The sequence below is a fragment of the Silurus aristotelis genome, assembly GCF_946808225.1.
Source record: "Silurus aristotelis genome assembly, chromosome: 13".
Lineage (NCBI taxonomy): Eukaryota > Metazoa > Chordata > Actinopteri > Siluriformes > Siluridae > Silurus > Silurus aristotelis.
The window spans coordinates 25,108,641-25,121,501 of NC_139586.1; positions in this window are offsets into that span (position 1 = coordinate 25,108,641).

Consider the following 12,861-nt stretch of genomic DNA (forward strand, 5'->3'; position numbering starts at 1 on the left):
CAGCAGCTGGCAGATTACAGCGAGAATCACACCACACACACCATCAAATCCTAAAACCAGTGATGTTTAAGTGTTCTGAATCCTGTAAGTATGTTTTTATTGACATACTGGGTCAAGTAAAATCTCCTGAACAGAGTACACCAGATAACCTTCCTTACATTTAATTCTTCGAGCCAGATAGCCAAACTTCCTTACATTTTGGTCCTTCAAGCCAGAGGCTCATACTGTGAGGCCACACAAACCTGATGGTTAGCTTATGTTCTAAGTATACATTATGTCTGAGAGGGATTTAAATCAAGACTGTAGCTAAAGTTACTTTGCATTGGTCGGGAATCGAACCCAGGCCTCCAGCGTGGCAGGCGAGAAATCTACCTCTGAACCACCAATGCTCACGAAAAGGCTCCACCACACATTCATTGTGGCACTGTTGCAGCACATAGTGCAACTTAGCAACTTCCTTCAAGCCAGAGGCTCATACTGTGAGGCCACACAAACCTGATGGTTAGCTTATGTTCTAAGTATACATTATGTCTGAGAGGGCTTTAAATCCAGACTGTAGCAAAACTTACTTTGCATTGGCCGGGAATCGAACCCGGGCCTCCCGCGTGGCAGGCGAGAATTCTACCACTGAACCACCAATGCTCACGAAAAGGCTCCACCACACATTCATTGTGGCACTGTTGCAGCACATAGTGCAACTAAGCAACTTCCTTCGAGCCAGAGACTCATACTGTGAGGCCACACAAACCTGATGGTTAGTTTATGTTCTAAGTATACATTATGTCTGATAGGGATTTAAATCCAGACTGAAGCATAGCTTACTTTGCATTGGCCGGGAATCGAAACCCGGGCCTCCCGCGTGGCAGGCGAGAATTCTACCACTGAACCACCAATGCTCACGAAAAGGCTCCACCTCACATTTATTGTGGCACTGTTGCAGCACATAGTTCCTGAAAAATAACAAATATATCACTTCTTGTAGGAAAGCGTTCCCGTTCGGTTGTATTTCCATGCTTTACCACTAGATTGAGATTCAGAACAATGAGCAGCAGCCGTCATACGACATTGTGCAAACGTATAGAACAGCAGCTGGCAGATGACTGCAAGAATCACACCACACACCATCGAATCCTAAACCCAGTAAAGTTTAAGTGTTCTGAATCCTGTAAGTATGTTTTTTTATTGACATGCTGGATCAAGTACAATCTCCTGAACAGCGTACACCGAAAAACATTCCTTACATTTAATAATACGAGCCAGATAGCCAAACTTTCTTACATTTTGGTCCTTCGTGCCAGATAGCGATCCTTCCTTACATTTTTGTCCTTTGAGCCGGAAAGCGATCGTTCATAACACTTGTATTTAGACCCTTTAATTAGTATTTAGTTGAAACGCATTGAATTTCTTTTGAAATCTTTTGAAATCATGTTTGTATGTTTTTCCTAAAGCATTTGGACAGTGATTTGAATCCAGACTGTAGTGAAACTTGAATCAAACCTGGACCTTCCATATGAAAACCAGCCATTCTACCACTGAAGCACCAATGCCTCTCACATAAAAGTACAGAATGATGATTTTGTAATCAAGACGAGTGAAACAGCAGCGGTTGGAATGAAACTGGGCCTACCTTCAACTTCTTCTTTTTCTGGCTGATCCATTCAGGCGTTGCTACAGCGAATCATCTGTCTTTAGCCCACCCTGTCCTCTTTATCTGCCTCTTTCAAATCGGACTCGGGCCTCTCGCAAGGCTAAGACTCACAATACTAGCCGAAAGTTTGGGCACACCTTATTATTCAATGGTAGAGTGGGACTCTAGTAGCTCTCTATTTTGGTCTACTACAGAACTTTGGCCTTCCATGTGGAAATTCTCGCATTGGACCTTCAACGCTTCGGAAGTTATCGCGGACACCGATACCTTGTGGCTCTGTTGCGCCACGTGGTTACTGAAATCACTAAGGATGCAATATTTAATTGCAGCTACCACGCTGTGGGATGGGTATAAAATTGGTTGACTATGATTTTCGGTCACAGGAAGTTTGGCAGGTCTCATAATTTGAGGCCACACAAACCCCATTGGTCATCTTACGTTCTTCGCATAGATTAAGTCTGAGAGGGATTTAAATCCAGACTGTAGCTAAAGTTACTTTGCATTGGCCGGGAATCGAACCCGGGCCTCCCGCTTGGCAGGCGAGAATTCTACCACTGAACCACCAACGCTTACGAAGCAGGGCCACCACAATTTCATTGTGGTGCTGTTGCAACACATAGTTCCTGAAAAATAACAAAAATATCACTTTTTGTAGGAAAGCATTCCCGGTCAGTTGTATTTCCATGCTTCACCACTAGAGTGAGATTTAGAACAATGAGCAGCAGAAGTCATATGACATCGTGCAACCTATCGAACAGCAGCTGGCAGATTACAGCGAGAATCACACCACACACACCATCAAATCCTAAAACCAGTGATGTTTAAGTGTTCTGAATCCTGTAAGTATGTTTTTATTGACATACTGGGTCAAGTAAAATCTCCTGATCAGCGTACACCAGATAACCTTCCTTACATTTAATTCTTCGAGCCAGATAGCCAAACTTCCTTACATTTTGGTCCTTCAAGCCAGAGGCTCATACTGTGAGGCCACACAAACCTGATGGTTAGCTTATGTTCTAAGTATACATTATGTCTGAGAGGGATTTAAATCAAGACTGTAGCTAAAGTTACTTTGCATTGGCTGGGAATCGAACCCGGGCCTCCCGCGTGGCAGGCGAGAATTCTACCACTGAACCACCAATGCTCACGAAAAGGCTCCACCGCACATTCATTGTGGCACTGTTGCAGCACATAGTTCCTGAAAAATAACAAATATATCACTTCTTGTAGGAAAGCGTTCCCGTTCGGTTGTATTTCCATGCTTTACCACTAGATTGAGATTCAGAACAATGAGCAGCAGCCGTCATACGACATTGTGCAAACGTATAGAACAGCAGCTGGCAGATGACTGCAAGAATCACACCACACACCATCGAATCCTAAACCCAGTAAAGTTTAAGTGTTCTGAATCCTGTAAGTATGTTTTTTTATTGACATGCTGGATCAAGTACAATCTCCTGAACAGCGTACACCGAAAAACATTCCTTACATTTAATAATTCGAGCCAGATAGCCAAACTTTCTTACATTTTGGTCCTTCGTGCCAGATAGCGATCCTTCCTTACATTTTTGTCCTTTGAGCCGGAAAGCGATCGTTCATAACACTTGTATTTAGACCCTTTAATTAGTATTTAGTTGAAACGCATTGAATTTCTTTTGAAATCTTTTGAAATCATGTTTGTATGTTTTTCCTAAAGCATTCGGACAGTGATTTGAATCCAGACTGTAGTGAAACTTGAATCAAACCTGGACCTTCCATATGAAAACCAGCCATTCTACCACTGAAGCACCAATGCCTCTCACATAAAAGTACAGAATGATGATTTTGTAATCAAGACGAGTGAAACAGCAGCGGTTGGAATGAAACTGGGCCTACCTTCAACTTCTTCTTTTTCTGGCTGATCCCTTCAGGCGTTGCTACAGCGAATCATCTGTCTTTAGCCCACCCTGTCCTCTTTATCTGCCTCTTTCAAATCGGACTCGGGCCTCTCGCAAGGCTAAGACTCACAATACTAGCCGAAAGTTTGGGCACACCTTATTATTCAATGGTAGAGTGGGACTCTAGTAGCTCTCCATTCTGGTCTACTACAGAACTTTGGCCTTCCATGTGGAAATTCTCACATTGGACCTTCAACGCTTCGGAAGTTATTGCGGACACCGATACCTTGTGGCGCTGTTGCGCCACGTGGTTACTGAAATCACTAAGGATGCAATATTTAATTGCAGCTACCACGCTGTGGGATGGGTAAACAATTGGTTGACTATGATTTTCGGTCACAGGAAGTTTGGCAGGTCTCATAATTTGAGGCCACACAAACCCATTGGTCATCTTACGTTCTTCGCATAGATTAAGTCTGAGAGGGATTTAAATCAAGACTGTAGCTAAAGTTACTTTGCATTGGCCGGGAATCGAACCCGGGCCTCCCGCGTGGCAGGCGAGAATTCTACCACTGAACCACCAACGCTTACGAAGCAGGGCCACCACAATTTCATTGTGGTGCTGTTGCAACACATAGTTCCTGAAAAATAACAAAAATATCACTTTTTGTAGGAAAGCATTCCCGGTCAGTTGTATTTCCATGCTTCACCACTAGAGTGAGATTCAGAACAATGAGCAGCAGAAGTCATATGACATCGTGCAACCTATCGAACAGCAGCTGGCAGATTACAGCGAGAATCACACCACACACACCATCATATCCTAAAACCAGTGATGTTTAAGTGTTCTGAATCCTGTAAGTATGTTTTTATTGACATACTGGGTCAAGTAAAATCTCCTGATCAGCGTACACCAGATAACCTTCCTTACAATTAATTCTTCGAGCCAGATAGCCAAACTTCCTTACATTTTGGTCCTTCAAGCCAGAGGCTCATACTGTGAGGCCACACAAACCTGATGGTTAGCTTATGTTCTAAGTATACATTATGTCTGAGAGGGCTTTAAATCCAGACTGTAGCAAAACTTACTTTGCATTGGCCGGGAATCGAACCCGGGCCTCCCGCGTGGCAGGCGAGAATTCTACCACTGAACCACCAATGCTCATAAAAAAGCTCCACCACACATTCATTGTGGCACTGTTGCAACACATAGTTCCTGAAAAATAACAAATATATCACTTCTTGTAGGAAAGCGTTCCCGTTCGGTTGTATTTCCATGCTTTACCACTACAGTGAGATTTAGAACAATGAGCAGCAGCCGTCATACGATATCGTGCAAACTTATAGAACAGCAGCTGGCAGATGACTGCAAGAATCACACCACACACCATCGAATCCTAAACCCAGTGAAGTTTAAGTGTTCTGAATCCTGTAAGTATGTTTTTTTATTGACATGCTGGGTCAAGTACAATCTCCTGAACAGCGTACACCGAAAAACATTCCTTACATTTAATAATTCGAGCCAGATAGCCAAACTTTCTTACATTTTGGTCCTTCGTGCCAGATAGCGATCCTTCCTTACATTTTTGTCCTTTGAGCCGGAAAGCGATCGTTCATAACACTTGTATTTACACCCTTTAATTAGTATTTAGTTGAAACGCATTGAATTTCTTTTGAAATCTTTTGAAATCATGTTTGTATGTTTTTCCTAAAGCATTCGGACTGTGATTTGAATCCAGACTGTAGTGAAACTTGAATCGAACCTGGACCTTCCATATGAAAACCAGCCATTCTACCACTGAAGCACCAATGCCTCTCACATAAAAGAACAGAATGATGATTTTGTAATCAAGACGAGTGAAACAGCAGCGGTTGGAATGAAACTGGGCCTACCTTCTACTTCTTCTTCTTCTTTTTCTGGCTGATCCCTTTAGGCGTTGCTACAGCGAATCATCTGTCTTTAGCCTACCCTGTCCTCTTCATCTGCCTCTTTCAAATCGGACTCGGGCCTCTCGCAAGGCTAAGACTCAGAATACTAGCCGAAAGTTTGGGCACACCTTATCATTCAATGGTAGAGTGGGACTCTAGTAGCTCTCTATTCTGGTCTACTACAGAACTTTGGCCTTCCATGTGGAAATTCTCCCATTGGACCTTCAACGCTTCGGAAGTTATCGCGGACACCGATACCTTGTGGCGCTTTTGCGCCACGTGGTTACTGAAATCACTAAGGATGCAATATTTAATTGCAGCTACCACGCTGTGGGATGGGTATACAATTGGTTGACTATGATTTTCGGTCACAGGAAGTTTGGCAGGTCTCATAATTTGAGGCCACACAAACCATATTGGTCATCTTACGTTCTTCGCATAGATTAAGTCTGAGAGGGATTTAAATCAAGACTGTAGCTAAAGTTACTTTGCATTGGCCGGGAATCGAACCCAGGCCTCCCGCGTGGCAGGCGAGAATTCTACCACTGAACCACCAATGCTCACGAAAAGGCTCCACCGCACATTCATTGTGGCACTGTTGCAGCACATAGATCCTGAAAAATAACAAATATATCACTTCTTGTAGGAAAGCGTTCCCGTTCGGTTGTATTTCCATGCTTTACAACTAGATTGAGATTCAGAACAATGAGCAGCAGCCGTCATACGACATTGTGCAAACGTATAGAACAGCAGCTGGCAGATGACTGCAAGAATCACACCACACACCATCGAATCCTAAACCCAGTAAAGTTTAAGTGTTCTGAATCCTGTAAGTATGTTTTTTATTGACATGCTGGGTCAAGTACAATCTCCTGAACAGCGTACACCGAAAAACATTCCTTACATTTAATAATTCGAGCCAGATAGCCAAACTTCCTTACATTTTGGTCCTTCGTGCCAGATAGCGATCCTTCCTTACATTTTTGTCCTTTGAACCGGAAAGCGATCGTTCATAACACTTGTATTTAGACCCCTTAATTAGTATTTAGTTGAAACGCATTGAATTTCTTTTGAAATCTTTTGAAATCATGTTTGTATGTTGTTTCCTAAAGCATTCGGACATTGATTTGAATCCAGACTGTAGTGAAACTTGAATCGAACCTGGACCTTCCATATGAAAACCAGCCATTCTACCACTGAAGCACCAATGCCTCTCACATAAAAGTACAGAATGATGATTTTGTAATCAAGACGAGTGAAACAGCAGCGGTTGGAATGAAACTGGGCCTACCTTCTACTTCTTCTTCTTCTTTTTCTGGCTGATCCCTTTAGGCGTTGCTACAGCGAATCATCTGTCTTTAGCCTACCCTGTCCTCTTCATCTGCCTCTTTCAAATCGGACTCGGGCCTCTCGCAAGGCTAAGACTCAGAATACTAGCCGAAAGTTTGGGCACACCTTATTATTCAATGGTAGAGTGGTTACTGAAATCACTAAGGATGCAATATTTAATTGCAGCTACCACGCTGTGGGATGGGTATACAATTGGTTGACTATGATTTTCGGTCACAGGAAGTTTGGCAGGTCTCATAATTTGAGGCCACACAAACCATATTGGTCATCTTACGTTCTTCGCATAGATTAGGTCTGAGAGGGATTTAAATCAAGACTGTAGCTAAAGTTACTTTGCATTGGCCGGGAAACGAACCCGGGCCTCCCGCATGGCAGGCGAGAATTCTACCACTGAACCACCAATGCTCACGAAAAGGCTCCACCGCACATTCATTGTGGCACTGTTGCAGCACATAGTTCCTGAAAAATAACAAATATATCACTTCTTGTAGGAAAGCGTTCCCGTTCGGTTGTATTTCCATGCTTTACAACTAGATTGAGATTCAGAACAATGAGCAGCAGCCGTCATACGACATTGTGCAAAAGTATAGAACAGCAGCTGGCAGATGACTGCAAGAAACACACCACACACCATCGAATCCTAAACCCAGTAAAGTTTAAGTGTTCTGAATCCTGTAAGTATGTTTTTTATTGACATGCTGGGTCAAGTACAATCTCCTGAACAGCGTACACCGAAAAACATTCCTTACATTTAATAATTCGAGCCAGATAGCCAAACTTTCTTACATTTTGGTCCTTCGTGCCAGATAGCGATCCTTCCTTACATTTTTGTCCTTTGAGCCGGAAAGCGATCGTTCATAACACTTGTATTTAGACCCTTTAATTAGTATTTAGTTGAAACGCATTGAATTTCTTTTGAAATCTTTTGAAATCATGTTTGTATGTTTTTCCTAAAGCATTCGGACTGTGATTTGAATCCAGACTGTAGTGAAACTTGAATCGAACCTGGACCTTCCATATGAAAACCAGCCATTCTACCACTGAAGCACCAATGCCTTTCACATAAAAAAACAGAATGATGATTTTGTAATCAAGACGAGTGAAACAGCAGCGGTTGGAATGAAACTGGGCCTACCTTCTACTTCTTCTTCTTCTTTTTCTGGCTGATCCCTTTAGGCGTTGCTACAGCGAATCATCTGTCTTTAGCCTACCCTGTCCTCTTCATCAGCCTCTTTCAAATCGGACTCGGGCCTCTCGCAAGGCTAAGACTCACAATACTAGCCGAAAGTTTGGGCACACCTTATTATTCAATGGTAGAGTGGGACTCTAGTAGCTCTCTATTCTGGTCTACTACAGAACTTTGGCCTTCCATGTGGAAATTCTCCCATTGGACCTTCAACGCTTCGGAAGTTATCGCGGACACCGATACCTCGTGGCGTTTTTGCGCCACGTGGTTACTGAAATCACTAAGGATGCAATATTTAATTGCAGCTACCACGCTGTGGGATGGGTATACAATTGGTTGACTATGATTTTCGGTCACAGGAAGTTTGGCAGGTCTCATAATTTGAGGCCACACAAACCATATTGGTCATCTTACGTTCTTCGCATAGATTAAGTCTGAGAGGGATTTAAATCAAGACTGTAGCTAAAGTTACTTTGCATTGGCCGGGAATCGAACCCGGGCCTCCTGCGTGGCAGGCGAGAATTCTACCACTGAACCACCAATGCTTACGAAGCTGGGCCACCACAATTTCATTGTGGTGCTGTTGCAACACATAGTTCCTGAAAAATAACAAAAATATCACTTTTTGTAGGAAAGCATTCCCGGTATATTGTATTTCCATGCTTCACCACTAGAGTGAGATTCAGAACAATGAGCAGCAGAAGTCATATGACATCGTGCAACCTATCGAACAGCAGCTGGCAGATTACAGCGAGAATCACACCACACACACCATCAAATCCTAAAACCAGTGATGTTTAAGTGTTCTGAATCCTGTAAGTATGTTTTTATTGACATACTGGGTCAAGTAAAATCTCCTGATCAGCGTACACCAGATACCCTTCCTTACATTTAATTCTTCGAACCAGATAGCCAAACTTCCTCACATTTTGGTCCTTCAAGCCAGAGGCTCATACTGTGAGGCCACACAAACCTGATGGTTAGCTTATGTTCTAAGTATACATTATGTCTGAGAGGGCTTTAAATCCAGACTGTAGCAAAACTTACTTTGCATTGGCCGGGAATCGAACCCAGGCCTCCCGCGTGGCAGGCGAGAATTCTACCACTGAAACACCAATGCTCATGAAAAGGCTCCACCACACATTCATTGTGGCACTGTTGCAACACATAGTTCCTGAAAAATAACAAATATATCACTTCTTGTAGGAAAGCGTTCCCGTTCGGTTGTATTTCCATGCTTTACCACAACAGTGAGATTCAGAACAATGAGCAGCAGCCGTCATACGACATCGTGCAAACTTATAGAACAGCAGCTGGCAGATGACTGCAAGAATCACACCACACACCATCGAATCCTAAACCCAGTGAAGTTTAAGTGTTCTGAATCCTGTAAGTATGTTTTTTTATTGACATGCTGGGTCAAGTACAATCTCCTGAACAGCGTACACCGAAAAACATTCCTTACATTTAATAATTCGAGCCAGATAGCCAAACTTTCTTACATTTTGGTCCTTCGTGCCAGATAGCGATCCTTCCTTACATTTTTGTCCTTTGAGCCGGAAAGCGATCGTTCATAACACTTGTATTTAGACCCTTTAATTAGTATTTAGTTGAAACGCATTGAATTTCTTTTGAAATCTTTTGAAATCATGTTTGTATGTTTTTCCTAAAGCATTCGGACAGTGATTTGAATCCAGACTGTAGTGAAACTTGAATCGAACCTGGACCTTCCATATGAAAACCAGCCATTCTACCACTGAAGCACCAATGCCTCTCACATAAAAGAACAGAATGATGATTTTGTAATCAAGACGAGTGAAACAGCAGCGGTTGGAATGAAACTGGGCCTACCTTCTACTTCTTCTTCTTCTTTTTCTGGCTGATCCCTTTAGGCGTTGCTACAGCGAATCATCTGTCTTTAGCCTACCCTGTCTTCTTCATCTGCCTCTTTCAAATCGGACTCGGGCCTCTCGCAAGGCTAAGACTCACAATACTAGCCGAAAGTTTGGGCACACCTTATTATTCAATGGTAGAGTGGGACTCTAGTAGCTCTCTATTCTGGTCTACTACAGAACTTTGGCCTTCCATGTGGAAATTCTCCCATTGGACCTTCAACGCTTCGGAAGTTATCGCGGACACCGATACCTTGTGGCGCTTTTGCGCCACGTGGCTACTGAAATCACTAAGGATGCAATATTTAATTGCAGCTATCACGCTGTGGGATGGGTATACAATTGGTTGACTATGATTTTCGGTCACAGGAAGTTTGGCAGGTCTCATAATTTGAGGCCACACAAACCATATTGGTCATCTTACGTTCTTCGCATAGATTAAGTCTGAGAGGGATTTAAATCAAGACTGTAGCTAAAGTTACTTTGCATTGGCCGGGAATCGAACCCGGGCCTCCCGCGTGGCAGGCGAGAATTCTACCACTGAACCACCAATGCTCACGAAAAGGCTCCACCGCACATTCATTGTGGCACTGTTGCAGCACATAGTTCCTGAAAAATAACAAATATATCACTTCTTGTAGGAAAGCGTTCCCGTTCGGTTGTATTTCCATGCTTTACAACTAGATTGAGATTCAGAACAATGAGCAGCAGCCGTCATACGACATTGTGCAAACGTATAGAACAGCAGCTGGCAGATGACTGCAAGAATCACACCACACACCATCGAATCCTAAACCCAGTAAAGTTTAAGTGTTCTGAATCCTGTAAGTATGTTTTTTATTGACATGCTGGGTCAAGTACAATCTCCTGAACAGCGTACACCGAAAAACATTCCTTACATTTAATAATTCGAGCCAGATAGCCAAACTTCCTTACATTTTGGTCCTTCGTGCCAGATAGCGATCCTTCCTTACATTTTTGTCCTTTGAACCGGAAAGCGATCGTTCATAACACTTGTATTTAGACCCTTTAATTAGTATTTAGTTGAAACGCATTGAATTTCTTCTGAAATCTTTTGAAATCATGTTTGTATGTGGTTTCCTAAAGCATTCGGACATTGATTTGAATCCAGACTGTAGTGAAACTTGAATCGAACCTGGACCTTCCATATGAAAACCAGCCATTCTACCACTGAAGCACCAATGCCTCTCACATAAAAGTACAGAATGATGATTTTGTAATCAAGACGAGTGAAACAGCAGCGGTTGGAATGAAACTGGGCCTACCTTCTACTTCTTCTTCTTCTTTTTCTGGCTGATCCCTTTAGGCGTTGCTACAGCGAATCATCTGTCTTTAGCCCACCCTCTCGTCTTCATCTGCCTCTTTCAAATCGGACTCGGGCCTCTCGCAAGGCTAAGACTCACAATACTAGCCGAAAGTTTGGGCACACCTTATTATTCAATGGTAGAGTGGGACTCTAGTAGCTCTCTATTCTGGTCTACTACAGAACTTTGGCCGTCCATGTGGAAATTCTCGCATTGCACCTTCAACGCTTCGGAAGTTATCGCGGACACCGATACCTTGTGGCGCTGTTGCGCCACGTGGTTACTGAAATCACTAAGGATGCAATATTTAATTGCAGCTACCACGCTGTGGGATGGGTATACAATTGGTTGACTATGATTTTCGGTCACAGGAAGTTTGGCAGGTCTCATAATTTGAGGCCACACAAACCCCATTGGTCATCTTACGTTCTTCGCATAGATTAAGTCTGAGAGGGATTTAAATCAAGACTATAGCTAAAGTTACTTTGCATTGGCCAGGAATCGAACCCGGGCCTCCCGCATGGCAGGCGAGAATTCTACCACTGAACCACCAATGCTTACGAAGCTGGGCCACCACAATTTCATTGTGGTGCTGTTGCAACACATAGTTCCTGAAAAATAACAAAAATATCACTTTTTGTAGGAAAGCATTCCCGGTAAGTTGTATTTCCATGCTTCACCACTAGAGTGAGATTCAGAACAATGAGCAGCAGAAGTCATATGACATCGTGCAACCTATCGAACAGCAGCTGGCAGATTACAGCGAGAATCACACCACACACACCATCAAATCCTAAAACCAGTGATGTTTAAGTGTTCTGAATCCTGTAAGTATGTTTTTATTGACATACTGGGTCAAGTAAAATCTCCTGATCAGCGTACACCAGATACCCTTCCTTACATTTAATTCTTCGAGCCAGATAGCCAAACTTCCTTACATTTTGGTCCTTCAAGCCAGAGGCTCATACTGTGAGGCCACACAAACCTGATGGTTAGCTTATGTTCTAAGTATACATTATGTCTGAGAGGGCTTTAAATCCAGACTGTAGCAAAACTTACTTTGCATTGGCCGGGAATCGAACCCGGGCCTCCCGCGTGGCAGGCGAGAATTCTACCACTAAACCACCAATGCTCATGAAAAGGCTCCACCACACATTCAATGTGGCACTGTTGCAACACATAGTTCCTGAAAAATAACAAATATATCACTTCTTGTAGGAAAGCGTTCCCGTTCGGTTGTATTTCCATGCTTTACCACTACAGTGAGATTCAGAACAATGAGCAGCAGCCGTCATACGACATCGTGCAAACTTATAGAACAGCAGCTGGCAGATGACTGCAAGAATCACACCACACACCATCGAATCCTAAACCCAGTAAAGTTTAAGTGTTCTGAATCCTGTAAGTATGTTTTTTATTGACATGCTGGGTCAAGTACAATCTCCTGAACAGCGTACACCGAAAAACATTCCTTACATTTAATAATTCGAGCCAGATAGCCAAACTTTCTTACATTTTGGTCCTTCGTGCCAGATAGCGATCCTTCCTTACATTTTTGTCCTTTGAGCCGGAAAGCGATCGTTCATAACACTTGTATTTAGACCCTTTAATTAGTATTTAGTTGAAACGCATTGAATTTCTTTTAATATCTTTT